Source organism: Rattus norvegicus, chromosome Y (assembly GCF_021556685.1).
Source record: "Rattus norvegicus strain SHRSP/BbbUtx chromosome Y, alternate assembly SHRSP_T2T, whole genome shotgun sequence".
Taxonomy (NCBI): domain Eukaryota; kingdom Metazoa; phylum Chordata; class Mammalia; order Rodentia; family Muridae; genus Rattus; species Rattus norvegicus.
This window is the reverse complement of record NC_141555.1, coordinates 66,478,792-66,499,276: the sequence shown is the minus strand read 5'-3', so window position 1 is coordinate 66,499,276 and position 20,485 is coordinate 66,478,792. Positions and strand designations below refer to the sequence as shown.

The 20,485-nt window shown below is 40.0% G+C and overlaps 1 pseudogene; it reads right to left on the bottom strand.

The window, feature by feature from the left end:
- Positions 1 to 19,235: 19,235 nt before the first annotated feature.
- On the bottom strand, positions 19,236 to 19,818 carry LOC147998070 (large ribosomal subunit protein eL19 pseudogene; annotated as a pseudogene).
- Positions 19,819 to 20,485: the final 667 nt, after the last annotated feature.

Here is a 20,485-nt window from a genome sequence, read left to right as displayed (position 1 = left end):
AGTTCTTATTTCATTAAGAGAAAACCTATGCTTACATTACATGCTTGTTTAAAACATGCGGACAAAAAATATGCCCATTTACTTATTGCAAAAATTTTGGATTCCAATTAGCATTTAATCCAACTTTATGGGAGCTGACACAGCAGTTTGATTAGAATATAATAGCTCATGAATGTGAATTTCACCGAAAGAAGCGATTTGCTCATATTTTGTAAAGTTACAAACTGTAAAAGTCTAAAAATATTTAATAAATTTCTAGCTCTTCTATGTTTTCGCTTTAGTATTTTAGCGTGTTATGATATTCATGCAAAAATTGCTCATCCAGATGATTTTTAACCATAATATCCAGTACTATTAAACATTTGCACAACATTTTACAACTATGAATGATATATGGTTTCAGAAAATTGTCATCAAATGAGCCAGAAATTCTTCCTGACTTCAACACAACAAGGCCATTGGGAACAGAATAAACCACAAATAAGGAAATGCTTAAAGTGATTGACACGCGCAAAATTCTTGGTTTTAAATTTAATAATCATGCTAGTCGTGGGATAGAGCTTTGAAAATAAAGTCAATGACAGGATGAAAAACACTGAAGAAGAGTATTTAAATTGAATTTTTACTAAATAAAATAAAACATTGGATGTGAAGGTAAGCTACATTTATCAAAATGATCCTGTTCTTCTGCCACTATTTATTCAATGGTTTGTTTTCTGTTCCTATATTATGTTCCAGAAATATCTCAATTATTCTGGTTATTCTTAAATAAATGAACATGCAGTTCAGCTGATCTAATATTCCACATTATGTTAATGTTCTTCTGTATCTTTAGATATTAAAATTATAGAGAATTATTTTGACTAAAATAAAATTTTATTGTTTCTTTATCGTATGAGAGGAGCAATTATTTACAGAGAATGGATACCTGATATTTTCTAAATAATCTCAATAGAGGTTTAAACTATATATATTAGAATAATCATTCATACCTTCTCTAAATGAAACTCATTAAATGTTACTACACATATAGCACTTAAAGGGAGTGATATATAGAAATAAAACATCACCTATGCAGCCACAATCATCTATTATCCCAATGACGAAAGCCAATACTAGGAAGAGAAGATGGTACAGACACATTGCAGGATAGATCAGCATCATTCAAAATGAAGATTGAGCTGGAAAGTGATATGAACTAAGTTTAGTTAAGAATAATGTAAATAATTTTAATGGTTTGAGAACTAGTTTACCAGTTATGTTTGCCCTATCCCTTCTTAACTTGGGCGGTCACAATTTCTGCTCTGTGCAATGAGACAGTCTCTACCTCTCTGCCCTCACATATTTCAGTTTGTCACATTGTCCTCAGGATATCCATATACCTGGCGATGAATTTTTCTTCTTGGAGATTTGAAATGTTCATATTTCCTGAATTCGGAGAGAGGAATAAAAGCAAATGGGAAGTGAGTGACATACCATAACTCTTCTGTATTATTATCAAAATGGGTTTTTTTCGGGGATGGGATACTTGAGGTGAGAAGAAAGGAAAGGTACTTCTTTATTTGAAATATGTTCTTACCTCATTCTGTGCCCCTGTAAAGTGCCCAGCCTTATCTGTCAGGCCTGGACATGTTCCTTTCACTACTACACTGCCTTACTCATGCAGTTCTTAATTCTAGATCCTGCTTGCCACTCTATGTTTCATCTGACCAGATTCATCTCATTTCCCTGTGATCCTGCTCTGAAACATACACACGTTTTTTTTTCTTTTGATTCTTTTTCAAACTTTTAAATGTTTATGTTAATTTTTGTTTAACCTGTTTTATGGAAGCCTTAGGGGAGAATTATTCATGGATGTCTGTTTTGATTGGAATGAGAAAATAATAAAAAAAAACTTTAATTTTTCAAGAAATTTTAATTCTAAGTATTTCTCTTACATAAACCCACCATGCTAGTTTATCTCCCTGTCTTGTCCTGAATTCTTTCTTCCCATTGCTACTTGAATACTGCATCTTAGGACTTACTGCAGAACCTTAAATGCTGGCATACATGAGGAAGGAGTTGATTCTTTTAAACATTTCTAACACTTTTTTAGACGTATCTTCCTACTCTCTTGAGCTACTTGAATTAATTCGGATCACTGGACTCAATAATATAGTACTATAGTGCTTGGGCCTTGAAAATATCTGTCATTATTTCCTTGTCATAGTTTTACAGCTCAGGATTGGGCCTAGTTACATTTTGGAACTTTAGTCCAAAAAGTTTGTGAATTTGGAAAGAACCCAGACAGCAGCTATCAATACTTTCAAATGGTATTTTAATACATGAGGACTATAAAAACCTTTAGTAAATCATGGAATAGCAGTCTGAGAATCCTGTTTCTGTAAAGTACTTGAAAAACATGAAGGAGAGATAGACCATGGCCCATTCACATTTGTCTTCACATAGTGTGCTCTAATGTGACTTTAGTTTTGGTGCCTTTTCTGGTTAGAATGTAAAGTTGTTTGTGGTAGTTTACGTTAATGGTTTGCTTCTATTAATATACCCTTTTGTTATTGTTTTTGTTTTTTGTCTTCATCATTCCCATTAGGGCCATGGTTCACAACTTGTTATAGATAAAGGTGTGTTCAGTCCAGCTATTATTGTCCTGGGGAACAACCCAAAATTTTGGGAACAAATGTTCACAATTATATAGTTGACCATGGTTTGAAATTCTTCTTGCCATCACTTTCTTGTAGAAACATAATTGTTTACTTCTGCTTCAATTAATTGTATTGACCACCCTGTAATACCATTATGTATCTGTGTGTAGGGGGAGAGGGATTCGGTATATTTTCTGTTGTATGTGGTTTTATTATTCGTATATTATTTCCCACCACCACATGAGCACAGCACACTACCTGGCATTATTGCATGCTGGGATCATTGTGGAAGGGTAGTGTGAAATTTACCACTATTCTTTGTTTCAGAGATTCTTATTTTTAATAAGTAATTCATCCTATTGAAATAGCTACTGTACTCTTGTATTTTCCTTCTTATATGGCTGCTGCTGTGAATAAATGGCATTTTCCATTGATAAACAATTACAAAATATCATAAAGGCACGAACATACATAAAAAGGGAAAAGTATTCACAAAGAAAAAATTATTTAAAATGGAGAAAAAATATAAGCAAAATGACATCAAAAGTTATAGTCAGAAATTATGAAATTAAAATTTCAATATAAATTACACATTTGTAAGGTTAGACATAACAAATATATATTCAAACAAAGAGGAAAACATTAAATGCAATGTATGCACAAAGAGTTAACTCAAAATGTAGTATATAAACCAAGATTGGAATGGAGAACTCACTCTTGCTATTGTAGAGGCAAAAATGGAAGAACTACCACTAGGTTTAACCCAATCTTTATTGCATAGTGACAAACTATCAAGAAAGATGATGTATCAAAAATACCACCTAAATAAATCATCGATAATTTAAACAGATACAAAAAATAATAAAATATAAAAAAGCAGCCCTTGTCCATGGTGATCTGATAGGAAGCATAGGATTACTTCAATATTCTGGTATCCATTGAGGCCTGTTATGTGAATGAGTATATGTTCAAATTGGGAGACGTTACAATGAGGTGCATAGGAAAAGGTATATTCTTCTGATTTAGGATGAAATGTTACCGAAATATCTGTTAAATCCGTTTGGATTTTTTAAGTTATTAAAATAACTTCTGTTATTTTAACCATATCTGTTTAGTTTTCAGTTTCTATAAATTGTCCGTTGATGAGAGTGCAGAATTGAAGTCTCCAACAATTTATTGTGTGTGGTGCAATATTTGCTTTGATCTATAGTTATGTTTCTTTTATGAACTTAGGTGTCCTTGCATTTGAAACATAGTTGTTCAGAATTGAAAGTTCATCTTAGTATTATTTTTTCTTTGACAAGTATGGTTCCCTTCCTTATCATATTTGAAAACATTTGTTGAAAGACAATGTTGTTTAATATTAGAAAGGCGACTCCAGCTTGTTCCTTGGGAACATTTGCTTAGAATTTTTCTCCATCGTTTTACCCTGAGATACTCTGTCTTTGTCTCTAAGGTGTATTTCATGTATGCTGCAAAATCTTGGATCCTCTTTATGTTTTCAATCTCTTAGTTTATGTCTTTCTATTTGGGGAATTGTGTGCATTGATGATAAGAAATATTAAATGAAATGGACTGTTTCTTCCTGTTATTTTTGTTGTTAGAAATGTTATTACAATTGTGTGGCAGTCATCTTTTGGGTTTGTTGATAGATTAATTTCCTACTTTTTGCTAAAGTGTAGCTTCCCTCCTTGTGTTGGAAGTTTCCATCTGCTATCATTTGTAGGGTTGGATTTGTGGAAAGATATTGTGTACATTTGGTTTTGTCAGGGAATGTCTTTGTTTCTCCATCCATGGTAATTGAAAATTTCACCAGATATCCTAGCCTAGAGATCGAAAAATGAATGCACACACCTATTGTCACTTGTCTTTCACAAAGGTGCTAAAACTATGAAATGGAAAAAAGACAGAATTTTCCAGAAATTATGGTTCAACAGGATGTCAGCATATAGAAGAATTAACTATGTAAATAAACTCCTGGGGAGGGAAAATGATCATATTGGTAGATGCTGATAAAAATTTTAAAAAAATCAATATTTCTTCATGTTACATGTCTTGGAAAATATTAGGAATTCAATGCCCATACTTAAGCATAGTAAAAGCCATATTACCAAAAAAAAAGTTGTCCATATCAAATTTATTGGAGAGAAACTTGAAGCAATACCACAAAAATCACGAACTACAAAAGGTTGGCTAATCTCTACTTACCCCATCAATATAGTACTGGAAGTCTTATCCACAAAAATTAGACAAAAACATGAGGGAAAACAGAAAAATTTAGAAAGCAAGAAGTTAAAATATCACGATTTTAGATGATGTAATTGTATATTTTAGTGACCCCAAAAATTCCATCAGGGTTCTACTTCTGCTGATAAACAACTTCAGAAAAGTGGCTGGATGTAAACTTAACTCAAACAAATCAGTAGCATTCTACTTCAAGGATAAAAATTTTGAGGAGAAATTAAGGAAATGACAGCCCTCAAAATAGTCACAAATAATAAAAAATACCTCAGGTTGACTCTAAACAAGCAAGTGAAAGTTCTGTATGACAGGAAGTTCAAGTCTCTGAAGAAAAATATTGAAGAAGATCTCAGAAGATGGAATTATTTCCCATGCTCATTAATGTGCAAAGTTAGTATTGTAAAAATGGCCATCTTTCCAAAAGAAATCAACAGATTCAAGGCAATCACTATCAAAATTCCAACTCAATTCTTCATTGAGTTAGAAAGAGCAATTTGAAAATTCAGTTGGAATAACAAGAACCCCATGATAGAGAAAACGTTCATCAACAATATAAGAAATTCTGGAGCAATCACTATCGTTGACTTCAAGCTGTATTACAGAACAATAATAATAAAAATTGAATGGGAATGGTAAAGAGACGGTCAGGTAGATCAATGTAATAAAATTGAAGGCCCATAAATGAAGGCACACAACTATGGCCACTTGATATTTGACAATGAACTGAAACCATCCAGTGGAACGATAATATTTTCCACAAACGGTTCTCATTCGACTGGAGGTTAGCATGTAGAAGAATGGAAATCAATCAATTCTTATCACCCTGTACAAAGCTCAAGTCGAATTGGATCAAATATCTCCACAAGAAACATATAATCTTAAACTAAAGAAGAAAAAGTGGGGAAAGTTACTTAACAGAACACCATTGGATTTGCTCCAAGATCGAGAATTGACAAATGTTACTTCATAAAGCTTTTGTAAGGCATAGGGCATTGGAATTTGGAAAAAGGTAAAATCAATAGGTTAAGAAAAGATCTTTACCAATCTTCCATCTGGTAGAGGGGTAAAATCAATCTATACAAAGTTTCTAAGAGTTAGACTCCAGAATATCAAATAGTCCTTTCAAAAATGGTGAATAGCACTTAACAAAGAATTCTCTACTGAGGAATATCAACATCCTTAGCCATCAGGTAAATGCAAATCAACAAATTCTGAGGTTACACAGCACACCACTCAGAATAGCTAAGATAAGAAATCACAATAGATTCTGGCAAGGAGGTGGAGAAATGGGAACTCTCCTCCATTGTTGGTAAGATTGCCAGCTGGTATAACCATTCTGAAAATCAGTCTGGAATTTTCTCACATAATTGGATATAGTACTACCTGAGGATACCACAATCCCATTTCTTTGATATATACCCAAAAGATGCTTCAACATATAAGAAGGACACATGATGCTACATGTTGAGAGCAACCTTTGTTTCCTATAATAGCCAGAAGCTGTAAAGAAACCAGATGTCCCTCAACATAGTAATGTTTAAATGAAATATAGTACATTTACACACCTCTGTCCTTCTAACCAATCAAAAACAATGTGTGCATAAAATTCTCAGGATAGACTAGAAATTATCATTCTGTGTGAGGTAACCCAGTCACAAAAGAACACAAATGGTATACATTTATTTGAAGTGTGTCAGCCCAAAAGTGTGGAATACATAAGAAAGTATTCACAGGTCATGTTAAGCCCAAGCAAGAAGAAAACCAAAATGCAGATGTTACATTCCCTTTTAGAAGGGATAAAAAATATTCATGGGAGGAAATTCAAGGGTAAAGAGTTAAGCAGGGACTGAAGAAAGTGTCAACCAGAGACTGCCCCATGTGGGGATCTGTCCCATATGCAGTCACCTAAATCTGCGCTGTTCTCGCCATACTGAACGTGTTACCTTTCATCCTCTTTTCTAAGACCTTGTATGAACAACCCTAAGAAACCTAGGCTCTCCTTTCTGTCTTCAACTCATTAAGTCTCTCAGAAACCACGTTAGGAATCCCAGTGTGTTCCGTTACCATAGCCTTTCTCTGCCTGAGGCATCTCATCTATAAAATAAGAATGAAAAGCCCCTTTGTTTAACAAACACTTAATGTTGCTGAGACCCGGAAGCTATCCTAGGTTCTGAACACAGAGTACAGCCAGACACAGCCTTCAGGGTTCATGAGAGTTAAAAGCTGATCTGGGAGAGATACATAATTAATACTATCATATATTTACATAATAAAGAACTTGGTAGTGGAAAAGCTTGAAAGAAAAAAATAAAACAAGGAAAAGAACAGATTATCAAAACAGAAGGTACAGTTGTGGTTAGACTGGAAATCACGCCCACTGCAAAACAGGCAGGATGGCACAAGTTCACTTCCGAAATTAATAACTCTAAAGCTCCAATTCTGTGCTCAGAAGAAAAAAAGTGCCTTTTAAAGATAAAACTTTTAAAAAGTTTTGTTTTTATCCCAGACAGCATCTAATGAAATTGCTAACCAACTTGACTAATTGAAGAAATGTTAAAAGGGTGCCACAGAGACTACATAGTAATTAAGAATGCAAACTGCTTTTACAGAAGATCTGAGGTTTTATTCAGGCTCCAGGGTCATCCACAACCACTTGTTATTTCAGCTCCAGGGTATCTACCTCCCCTTACTGGCTTTCTTGGACACAGTGCTCATATGTATACACACACACACACACACACACACACACACACACACACACACACACACACACGGAAAGACACAGAGATAATTAAAAATTAAAAAGTAGACTTTGAAAAAGAATGTTACAGAAGAATCATTTAAGGAGACGAAATAATGAGTCAGAAATTCATATCCATACACAGAAATCAGTGCATGAGGAACAGGATTAAAACAGAACTAAAATTAACATTTTCTGTCATGATTGCTCTGTAACATTAAATAATAGCAATATAAGTTCACATTTGAACTAAGTATAAAATAGACAGCAAGCTAGAGCAGATGGGAAGGAGTAATTGGAAATATAAGATTCTAAGGGCTATGTATTAATAAAACAAAGAAGTATTTAACCAGGGGTGAGTCTGGATTCTTTGACACATATTTTAAATCCCAGGTATGGTGGGAACACATAAAACAAGTGTTTTAATTTTTTTAATACATCTCGATGCTGAGGACTAGGGATACCAGACATCTGCTTACATCCTGCTACTAGAAAAATAGATGCCTCATTTTTAGTGCCCATTCGTGGGAAGGTGAAAAAAAAGCCGGATTATGTCTACTGGGTTTGAAGAACATGTGGACATTGACGACTTGGTAGCTAGAGTGCTTGCAACATCTACACAACACAGTACTGGAGAGAACAATGAAAGATTCAAAGAAGATCACACTGTGCCTGGCCCACCTTCTGCTGACTATTCTACTGACAAACATGGGCAGGTAATTTCCCCACACATTCCAGGTTCATATAAACCTTCCTCTCTTGGCATAGAGATCTTGGATCTTACACTTTTCCAGGAGTTTCTGGAACTATCCATATGTTTCCAAGGTTCTATAGGTCATTCCACATTTGCCCAGGTGTTCAAAGTCTTCCCACAGATCCTGAAAAGAAATTATACATTCTCCTCTTCCAGAAGGAGTGTCTTTTTTTATTCCTTCTTTATTAAATTGGGTATTTCTTATTTACATTTCAAATGTTATTCCCTTCCCTGGTTTCCAGGCTAACATCTCCCTAGCACCTCCCACTCCCCTTCACTAGGGGTGTTCCTCTCCTGATCCACCCCTACATTCTGCCCTTTCCCAACAATCCCATTCACTGGGGAGTTCAATCTTGGCAGGACCAGAGACTTCTGCTTCCACTGGTGCAGGACTCCCAGCTGACGAGATGGTCCTTTTCTGCACATGTGCACACACGTGTGCTGATAAGCCCGCAAACACTCTATTCCTCTGGGAGAACATTGCCCTAGAGATATTACAGCCAGAATATAGGCATCGAGGCCATGGCAGCCTGAGAGTTCTGCAGAGGCTGACAGTCTCTACTGCCCCTTCTGTGACAATTAGTGTTGAATGTCTGGGAATTCTGAAGTGGCTTTTGTTGTATTGACTGACTTGTTAGCAGAAATGTGAGAGCATCAGTAAACCACACAAGGTCGCTCATATTTCACAGGTAACAGGCGTGGCACTTGTGCTTGCCCAGATGCCCTTTTATGGTGTGGATGTGTTTCTCTCCTTCTCCAAGCAGGATTCGGTGCAGGGAAAAATTCCGTTATCTCTTTCTCCATAAAAGGATATACAGCTCTGGTTTGAAAGTCAAACCAACAGCCATGTGTGCCATGGAACAACAATGAGGGCAGATTCTTTTACATATGTAAGTGTATTCCGAGTGATACTTTGGATATATAATTGTAAGATTATTACCAGCATGTAATGAAATTAAGATTTCAATATCGTGCTCCATTTAAATGGCAGTTAAGCTTTAGGCTGGATCACGAATCTGCACATTTTTGGGTAAATACGAATCAGGCTGTGATGACATCCCGTAATTAGTTAGGTCTTGCGGGAAAATAAGATTTCAGTTGCTAATTGCCATTTTAGCTCAAGGCAACTTTGAGGCTTCAGGGTTTCCATTAGAAGGAGTAGATGGTTGAAGCAGTTCTGCCAGCTCTAGGTGAGAGTCTAATTCTAGACCTGGGTAATTAGATCTACAGTTATATCTAACTGCAGACAAACAATAGGATGGAGTTCAGGCTGATTAGCCACACAGAGCCATTAGTTGGATCAATGAAAAGTAAGCATTTCTTTTCCTGAGCAGAAAAATCCATACTGGAGCTGCGGGTGGGTGGCTGCAGACTCTTGTCTCAACAGGCTCTCTGAGCCACCTGCAGCTATAGGATGGTATACAGTCTTTGTCCCAAGCCTACAGTTAAGAGGTACTCATCCTTTCTCCGGGCTAGAAGGAACTGAAGTTCAGAGATGCCATTGTTCAGATCCACACAGCAAAGGGCAGGGCAGAGAGAGATTCATTTTCGGTATGTCTGACTCTTTAAGACATCCTCAGAGACACTGCTGCAAATCTCCAACCCCAACCATTGATCCAAAAGCAAGAGTGACCGTCAAGATATCTATGACTTGACTTCCACTGTGCACGGAAAAAAAAAAAAAAAAAACTTCTCAACGAGTTGAGGTCTCTTCTAGTGTGCACAAGGAAAACCTTCCTCCAGTCCCTCCCACCAGCTCTGGGGTGGCAGAAGAAGGAGCAGGCAGGGTCCCTCCATCTTGAGAGTTGCAAGGCTGTTTCAGGCTCAGTCCCCACCTTCTGGTTTAAGGTGGGTTGGGGGTGGGGGTTTGGAGTGCCCTGCCTGTACTATCTGAGATTGAAGAACACACAGAGAGGCTCCGGGCCACGTTCGCCCTCTAGCTCCAATCAGAGGGAAGATATCTCCGTGAGTTCTCACCTGGGAGACCTCCATCCACCTCTGACCTGGGCATAGCTGTATCCCTTCAATATGAGAGGGCCACCGGCCTTTTGGTAGGTCAGTGAGCGCCTAATAGGGCTACAGGAAGAGCGTTTAGCTGCACAAGGTCTTGGATTTGGTCTTCAGAGCTACTTAAAGAACAAAACAGGGCATTTCGAACAACCCCTTTCTTTTTACATCAAAAACGGATAAATGGAGACTAATTGCAGTGCCTACTTATGTATTTTATCTATCCATTCCTTTTTTCTTTTTTTCTTTCTTTCTTTCCTTGCTTTCTTTCTTTGTGTGTGTGAGAGATATGTATATGTACTCATGTGTTTGAATGTGTATTGTGCAGACATGTGTTTGTGTGATAGTTGTCAGAGATTTTCATTGCTTTCCTATCAGATTCTCAACAGCAAGGTCTTTCAGTCAAAATCAGATTCATTGATATGACCAGTTCTGCTTGCCACTTTCCTCTCTGGATTCCCTAACTCTGCCTTCCCAGGCTTTAATTATAGGCAACATCCCACCCACCCCCTTTGACCACTACCCCCATTTAAGTGGGTTTCGAGGGGAGGGGAGTTGTACCTAGGTCTCTGTGCTTCGATGGAAAGTGCTTTATTTGTGGAACAATCTCCCTGTCTTCTGTAGTGTAGGTCGAATGCTCATATTTGACTGAGGGAGTTTTTTGAAATTGGAAAGGTATGATACATAACCCATCTCAGGCCAGGGGGCCATGTCTCTTGGTGCATTTGGAATGTAGGTGGCAGTGCTCAGGCTCATCCGTATCTCTGACACTGAAATTGTAACATTGTCTTTTTCTTTTTCCTTCTTCATTTTTTTATACCAGTGTCTATTCATTATCCACAGTGTTGGGTTGCATCAAGACAACTTCCTTTAACCATGTCATGTCCTTTACCATATCCGACCTTCCTGCTCACCACAATCCCCCACCCGCCTGCCTAGTCTCCTTCCTTCTCCAGGCCTTTGTCTGCCTTTGAGACATATGGACAAACTTAGGTATTATTTTTTGGATCTGTTAAGAACCCATAAAGATTCTGTAAAGAATTACAAAATTCACAAACGAGACAAAAATTACAGTATTTGCTTCTTGGTGTTTGGCTGATTTTTCTTAATGTGGTGGTATCCAGTTTTCCTCCCTAAGACTTGATTCCACCCCTTTTGTGGCTGGAGAAAATTCCATTTTGTATGTGTACCAGGATTTATTAAATGGTCTATTGATAGATGCTCAGGCTGATTCCACATCTTGGCTACTGACAATGGTGCCACAGTAAGCATTGTGTGCAGGTGTCCTCTGATGTGTTGGCTCTGAGTCCTATGGGCAAGGTGTCCAAATACACAGGTTAACTGCCATTCACCGAGAGGTTCTGAGCCTAAGCTGAATGCTCTCTTTTTGGATGGAGGCTTTGCATGAGATGACTCTGTGTGTGTGTGTGTGTGTGTGTGTGTGTGTGTGTGTGTGTGTGTGTGTTGGATGAATGATTGTGCACCCTTACATTGGGACTCTTTATGGAGTTTATGAAAGCTATAGCTGTGTTGGTGAGCATTTGAGATAGATGTTTACAGCACCCCATCCCTCTATCCCTCCTTACCCCTCTGCTTCCTTCTGCTCCTTTTTATTTCCCCTTCTTCATCCACTCCCTCTTTCAAGACAGTGTCTAACTATATGCATAGGCTGGCCTCATGCTTGGAATGATTCCCCTGCCTCAGCCTTCCATATACCAAGATTCCTTTCCTTGGAGGAAGAGAAATAATTTCAGAGGTGGAGTTGTGGGTATGAGTTGCCAGGTGAGGAGTGACATCAGACTGTCTGACTTGTACAAGGAAACTAGCACCAAGGAAGATAGCATTGGGGACAGTGTGGTTGGCCACTGTGCCTACTCCCTGTCCCCCTCACCTAGAACCAGAGTTCTGCCAAATCATGTTTTCTAAGGCATTAAATCATTTCAGTGTTCAGATAGAACATGGCACAGGGATCCTTGGGAACATGTAAAGTAGAAATTATTACGTAAATTTTCTAGTCTAGGAGAAGAAAGGGCCAGCCAAATGCTCTCTCTCTCTCTCTCTCTCTCTCTCTCTCTCTCTCTCTCTCTGTGTGTGTGTGTGTGTGTGTGTGTGTGTGTGTGTGTGTGTGTGTGTGTTCATGTGTTGGGTCATAGCAGGAAACAGGGTGGATAGCTTGATTTCAAGATTCTCTGAAATTTGTGTATTTTCCTGAGTTTCTGGGTAGAGATATGGCTGTGTGGGTCTGTTTGGTGTCTTATCTTTTAAATAGAGAAGGGCTTACATTGGGATGGCCCATCCCAAACAAAATGGACAAATACCACCTGGTTTCCCTCATTTTGGGGGCCCTATAATTCTTTAAAGATTCATTGTGCTCATAGGAAATGGGAGATGGAGGTCTGGGGGAGTAAGGGTGTTGAACATAGACCTTGCTGGATGCAGAGGAAGAGGTGCAGCTCCTCTGTAATCCAACAGACTGGCCAGGACAGCATCAAGTGAACAGGCAATCCATGCTGTCATAACTTGGGGGAAGCATGGTGAATTAGGATGAAAAGCATTTCTCCTGTCCCGAGCCAGATTCCCCAGGGCCTCTGGGCCATCTCAGACACTGACTAACAAAGGCATCAATATCAGAGCTGAGAAATATGCATCTGAAACTAATCACATTCCTCAGTTTCCCCTCTGGAAGAAACAGATCAATTACAGTCAGGACCAGCTTAGGCACAGCCTAGGTTCCAGCTGCCTTTTCAGCGCCACCACTAGCCTTGTTAGTGAAGGTGATCTGGCACTCATGAGTGGACTGCATTATTGGGTTATGGTTATTCAAATACAACCACTGTAGGAGACATCTGTTGCTGTATATATCACCGTAGGCATGGCAATGCCTGGTTGGTTTCTATTAATATCATTCATGAATCACAGGCTTAAGTGGATGGAGGGGTGGAAAGGGTTTGTGGCTGTGGGACCACTTCCCTACTGGGGACTAGACAGGACTTGGTCTACCCTGGACTTTCTCCAGTATCCTCCCGTTATGTCCTTTCCAATTAAGGTGTTAACTCAGAGAGAGAATGGGTCCAGGTAGTATCCTGGAGACCGTGGCTCTGACATCACGGAAACATCGTGTGATCAGGCTGAATTAGCACACACTCGATGTTCTCATGCTCTTCTTCAAGCCAGTGGCCTCTGCACTGAGCCCCATGATTATTGATTAGTGAATGAAAGTAAGACTGAAAGGGGGAAGGGCTGCAGTATTGCCCTGTGCTGGGCAGCCGGATGACTTCCTGTTGGCAGAGTCCACATCAGAATGACTGTGTCTCCATACAGAGTGCCCAGGGCTGAGAATTTAAATTCGGATCCTTGAATCCCTAAGGTAATAAGCCATCTCCCAGCCCCTGGTATTTTGTCTGATGAATATGCAAGTTGCATGTTTAATATGTAAGAAATGGGAACCATGAGGAATGGCAAAAAGAAAGTGTTTGCCTCCTCTGCCCACCCTCTCTGTTTCCAGGGAGGTTGTGGCAATGACAGGGTGCCCTCATCTTCTCAGTGAACTTAATTTCGTGGATGTTCTCAGGACCTTGGAGAAGGCCAGAGAGGCTGATTTGTTCTGCAGGATGTTTCTGACTCTTGAAGGTTCTGGATGAATTCCAGGTGAATGGATACCTTTACCTCACAGAGAGGAAAATCAAGAGGCTCGATTATTGCACCAGCATCTGGAGTGTGTGGGACCCTTGGGGAGAACTCTCTCCTTTGTCATTAGTGGTGGGGACACTGGATACTGCAGTCAGAGCCTGAGCAGTTCCTGTCCCACTCAGAGACCTCCATTCAGGTAAAGCTGGATCTCCTACTACACCACAGTGGGAAATCAGGAGTTTATTACACAGAGAAGGTGACTGTCACTGTTTCTGATTTGAACATGGGCATTTAGAGAGAGCTTTATACACAATTCTGTGGCTTTTGAGGCACCATTGTTAAAAAGATGTAATTTACAGCAAGGTTGAAGGACAAAGTGAAATTTAAAAATTAGGTAAAATATAGTGATTGAATATACTTGTTTTTATTGAAAAATTTTTTAGATTTATTTTGTTATTTTATATGAACCTGTAACAATGTGCATGTGCTATATGCATATGGTACCCCTAGAGATCAGAAGAGGGTGTCTGATTCATTCAAAGTGGACTCATGGATGGTTGTGAGCTGCCACGTGGGTGCTGGGAATGGAACTCAGGTCCTCTGCAAGAGGAGCCATTACAATTTAGGACTGACCCATCTCTCTAGCCCGTCACTTGTTTCTTTTAGGTGATTTTCTTAGGGGGAGGCAATGGTGCTATTTTAAACTCTCTGTTATTGAAGGAAACACCCATAACTGGAACATTGTGGGACGGTTTGTCAGCTGTTTCTGTGAGAAAAGGCCTGGGGTCAGCCAAAGTCTTCTCCAGTCCTTTCAACGCTGCTCTCTGCCATGCACAGGAGATTGTCTAAAATCTGTCCATCTCATCTCCCCAAATCATGTGTTCTTCATTTGTTATGGGGATGAGAAGAATGGTGGTGAACTTGGGATCATGTGGACACCTTAGTGTTCATGAGGGAGACTCCACAGTAAGAGAGGTGTTCTCACACCAAACACCCAGATCTGCCTGACCTTGCCATGGGTGCTTAAAAAGGATGGGCATCTCTGCACCGAAAAGCAATGATTCCTATGTACAAATGGATATTTAAATCTGATCAGGGCTCATGATCTAGTCTACTTTAAACAAGCATCCTATGTGACTTTTCTCTGTGATTTTTTTTTTTTTTTTGCAATTGGCTGCGCAGAGTGACTTCCTCTCATGTGATACAGGAAAAAACTAGCCAGATTCCTTAATCTCTGTAATTAAATCAAATACCTTCAAGTCTTTGGCTGCACCCAGCAATCTTCCTTCCCGGAACTACTTGCCCATCTGTCTAGGTCAGAGTTCTGAGCCATAAACAAAAGTACAGAAGGCACAAGCCTGATTCTGTTGAGTGTGACGCTCAAGAACTCACACAAGCCAGCACTTACAGGCTGCACACTGGAGCTGCACACACTTAACATTATGATATTGCAGAGGATTGAAGGGGCTGTGCACACATGCCAATTTAATACTTCAGGGTGATAAAGGACTTCATGTTCTTGGGGTTTTGGAACCACCCAGACCCAACCAATGTTCTTTACGCAAACATCATGTGTCTTTAAACAAGACTTTAAAATAATGGTGAAATTATCATATATGTGAAGAGACCCTGTGGTGGTTTGAATATGCACTGCCCAGGAAATGGCACTATTAGCAGGTTGGCCTTCTTGGAGGAGGTGTGTCCCTGTGGTGGTGAGTTCTTGAAATCCTTCTCCCAGCCATGTGGGAGACAGTCAGCTCCTAGCTTCTTTTAGAAGAAGATATAGATCTCTCATCTCCTTCTCCAGCACCATATCTGTCTGCACCCTGACATGCCCTCTGCCTTGATGATAATGGACTGGCCCTCTAAACCTGTAAGCCAACCCCGATTATTAGGTGTCCTTGATCATGGTTTCTCTTCTCAACAGTGGATACCTAAGATCCCAGAGTGGATATTTCATGGGATTCCTCTAATGTCCTTGGCACCATCACTTTTATCTTCTGAAATGCCCCAACCCAATCTCTATCCAGTCCAGGGATCTCCTCCAGTCTTGGTTCTCACAGGACGCCCCTAAACAGGGCACTTTCCCTCAGAGTCTCCTAGTGTCTAAATACCACCAGCCATGGCATCCTCTTCATTGATAGGGTGAAGTCTATTCTCTAGGATGGTCACCAAGTCTCCCATGAGGTTTTTTAGAGTAGCAAAGCATCTCCAGGGACAGGGCACAGATTCTGGGGCTTAGAGAGTCGGCTCAGTCACGAAGAACACTTGTTACTCTTACAGAGGACCCAGGTTCTATTTCCAGCATCCATATGATGGTTCACAGTTGAACTGTTAGCCAGTTTCAGGAGATTTATGCCCTCTCTTGGTTTCTTCAGACATCAGGCAGGCACGTGGTGCACACAGTTCCATGTAGCCAGAAGACGGAAAGATCTCACATGCTCATGGATTGGCAGGATTAATATAGTAAAATTGGCCATTTTACAAAAAGCAATCTACAGATTCAATGCAATCCTCATCAAAATACCAATCCAATTCTTCAAAGAGGTAGACAGAACAATTTGCCAATTCATCTGGAATAACAAAAAACCCAGGATAGCTAAAACTATCCTCAACAATAAAAGGACTTCAAGAGGAATCACTATCCCTGAACTCAAGCAGTCTTACAGAGCAATAGTGATAAAAAACTGTATGGTATTGGTACAGAGACAAACAGATAGACGAATGGAATAAAATTGAAGACCCAGAAATGAACCCACACATCTATTGTCACATGATTTTTTGACAAAGGAGCCAAAACCATCAAATGGAAAAACGATACCATTTTCAGCAAATGGTGCTGGTTCAACTGGAGGTCAACATGTAGAAGAATGCAGATTGATCCATGCTTATCACCCTGTACAAAGCTTAAGTCCAAGTGGATCAAGGCCCTCCACATCAAACCAGACACACTCAAACTAATAGAAGAAAATCTAGGGAAGCATCTGGAACACATGGGAACTGGAAAAATTTCCTGAACAAAACACCAATGGCTTATGCTCTAAGATCAAGAATCGACAAATTGGATCTCATAAAACTGCAAAGCTTCTGTAAGGCAAAGGACACTGTGGTTAGGACAAAACAGCAACCAACAGATTGAGAAAAGATCTTAACCAATCCTACAACAGATAGAGGCCTTATATCCAAAATATACAAAGAACTCAAGAAGTTAGACCGCAAGGAAACAAATAACCCTATTAAAAAATGGGGTTCAGAGCTAAAGAAAGAATTCACAGCTGAGGAATGCCAAATGGCTGAGAAACACCTAAAGAAATGTTCAACATCTTTAGTCATAAGGGAAATGCAAATCAAAACAACCCTGAGATTTCACCTCACACCAGTGAGAGTGGCTAAGATCAAAAATTCAGGTGACAGCAAATGCTGGCGAGGATGCGGAGAAAGAGGAACACTCCTCCATTGTGGGTGGGGTTGCAGACTGGTACAAACATTCTGGAAATCAGTCTGGAGGTTCCTCAGAAAATTGGACATTGAACTGCCTGAGGATCCAGCAATACCCCTCTTGGGCATATACCCAAAAGATGCCCCAACATATAAAAAAGACATGTGTTCCACTATGTTCATCGCAGCCTTATTTATAATAGCCAGAAGCTGGAAAGAACCCAGATGCCCTTCAACAAAGGAATGGATACAGAAAATGTGGCACATCTACACAATGGAATATTACTCAGCTATCAAAAACAACGACTTTATGAAATTCGTGGGCAAATGGTTGGAACTGGAAAATATCATCCTGAGTGAGCTAACCCAGTCACAGAAAGACATACATGGTATGCACTCATTGATAAGTGGCTATTAGCCCAAATGCTTGAATTACCCTAGACGCCTAGAACAAATGAAACTCAAGATGGATGATCAAAATGTGAATGCTTCACTCCTTCTTTAAAAGGGGAACAAGAATACCCTTGGCAGGAAAGAGAGAGGCAAAGATTAAAACAGAGAGTGAAGGAAAACCTTTCAGAGCCTGCCCCACATGTGGCCCATACACGGACAGGTACCCAATTACACACGATGGACGCAGAAAAGAAGTGCAGACCGACAGGAGCCGGATGTAGATCACTCCTGAAAGACACAGCCAGAATACAGCAAATACAGAGGCGAATGCCAGCAGCAAACCACTGAACTGAAAATAGGACCCCCGTTGAAGGAATCAGAGAAAGAACTGGAAGATCTTGAAGGGACTCGAGACCACATATGTACAACAATGCCAAGCAACCAGAGCTTCCAGGGACTAAGCCACTACCTAAAGACTATACATGGACTGACCCTGGAATCTGACCTCATAGGTAGCAATGAATATCCTAGTAAGAGCACAGGGAAGCCCTGGGTCCTGCTAAGACTGAACCCCCAGTGAACTAGTCTGCTGGGGGGAGGGTCGCAATGGGGGAAGGGTGGGGAGGGGAACACCCATAAAGAAGGGGGGAGGGGGATGTTTGCCCGGAAACTGGGAAAGGGAATAACACTCAAATTGTATATAAGAAATACTCAAGTTAATAATAATAATAAAAAAAAAAGAAAATAGCAACACAACACTCAGGCCCTCGTCTCTGTTGGACCAACAGGCTGCAGACAGTGTGGGCTGATTTGTCTGTGTTAAATGGATGAGGCTCTAGGCTTGCCCACATGGCCGATGTTGTCTCTCATCTGAACTTGACAGGAATAAGTTTATGTTTTTGTGTACACACATTCCTAATCCATAATCACTTTAACTGATGTGGGCTCAGTGGTTTGCCAGCCAGTCAGGGATATAGAAGCTTAATATGTTTCTTCTTTAAAAACAACAACAACAAGAACAACAACAACAACTTCAACAACAACAAAGATAACAAAAGCAGCAGCAACAAAACCACCCCAAAACAAACAAACAAAAAACCATCAAGTTTTTTTTTTAAACCACAACAACTTCATATTCACCAGAAAAGTAAATGGTTATTTATGTTGTCTTGTGGGTACTTGTTCCTCTCTCTAGAGTGCTAATGTATTAGGGTTTCCAGAGAAACAGAAATGGCAGAATGAATACACATTGTCTAAGTTAGCTTTCCATTGCTGTGAACAGACACCATAGCCAAGGTAACTCTTTTTTTTATTTTAAGGCTTGTTTTATTTTAATGACTGATCATGTGAGACCACAGTGAGGTCACTATGCACAGACGTGAAGGAAGCTTTATTTCTTGGTCTCTTCCTCCTTGGACAGAGTCTTGATGATCTCCTACTTCTTGGCCTGGAGGCGCTCCTCCCACGCGTTTTTGTGCTTCCTTAGTCTTAAACATGCGAGCCTCAGCCTGGTCAGCCAGTAGCTTCTTGCGGGCCTCGTCTGCCTTCGGTTTGAGTATCTACTCCATAAGAATCCATTGGTTTTTGAATAAATTCCTTTTGACCTTCATGTACAGGCTGTGATACATATGGCGGTCCATCCTCTAAGATTCCCAGTATCTCCTGAGGTGTCGGTGCAGGATCCTGATCCTCCTCATCCAGGTCACCCTCTCAGGCACCCAAGTATTGGCAGTACCCCTTCTCTTCCCTATGACCATATGCCTGTCCTTCAAGGTATTTTTCTTGCACTGAGACTGAGAATATACAGTTACAGGCTACCAGATAATCAGGCCATTTTCAATAAGCTTCCTGATCAGCTCACAGGAGTTCGCATTGGATATTTTATAGGTCTTATTGAGTTCCAACTAGACCTTCTTTTTACCACAGTGTAGGACACTAGAGCCAAGCTTCTTCTGTAGCCTGAGCATGGTCATGGCTGCAGACCCAGCAGCCAAGGTAAATCTTATAAGGACAAGATCCCATTGCAGCTGGCTTACAGTTTCAGAGGTTCAGTCCATTATCATCATGGCAGGAATTATGGCAGCATCCAGGCAGAGTTGGTGCTGGAGGAGCCCAAAATTCTTGATGCACAGGCAGCAGAAAGAGATTGTCTGTACCACTGAGCATAGTTTGAGTATATACAAATCTCAAAGCAAAGCCACCACACTGGCACACATCCTCCAACAAAGTCACACCTACTCCAACATGGCCACACCTATTTCAAAAAGGCCACACCCACTCCAACAAGGCCACACCCAAACAAAAAAGGCCACACCTACTCCACCAAGGACACACCCATCTCAACAATGTAATACCCAATCCAAAAAGGCCACACACACTCCAACAATGTCACACCTACTCCAACAGGACCACATCTCCTAATAATATCACTCCTCATGGGTCAAGCATTCAACAACATGAGTCTATGGTGGCCCACTCCTATTCAAACCACCAAACACTAATGTGTTAATAAAGGTAATTTGGCTTACAGGACACTGTCTGGATAATCTAACAATGGCGTTCTCATGCAAGGGTACTTAGAACCCCATTGGCTGCTCAGTCTATGATGCTTGACGCCTCAGCCATCTTAACCTGGTCCTG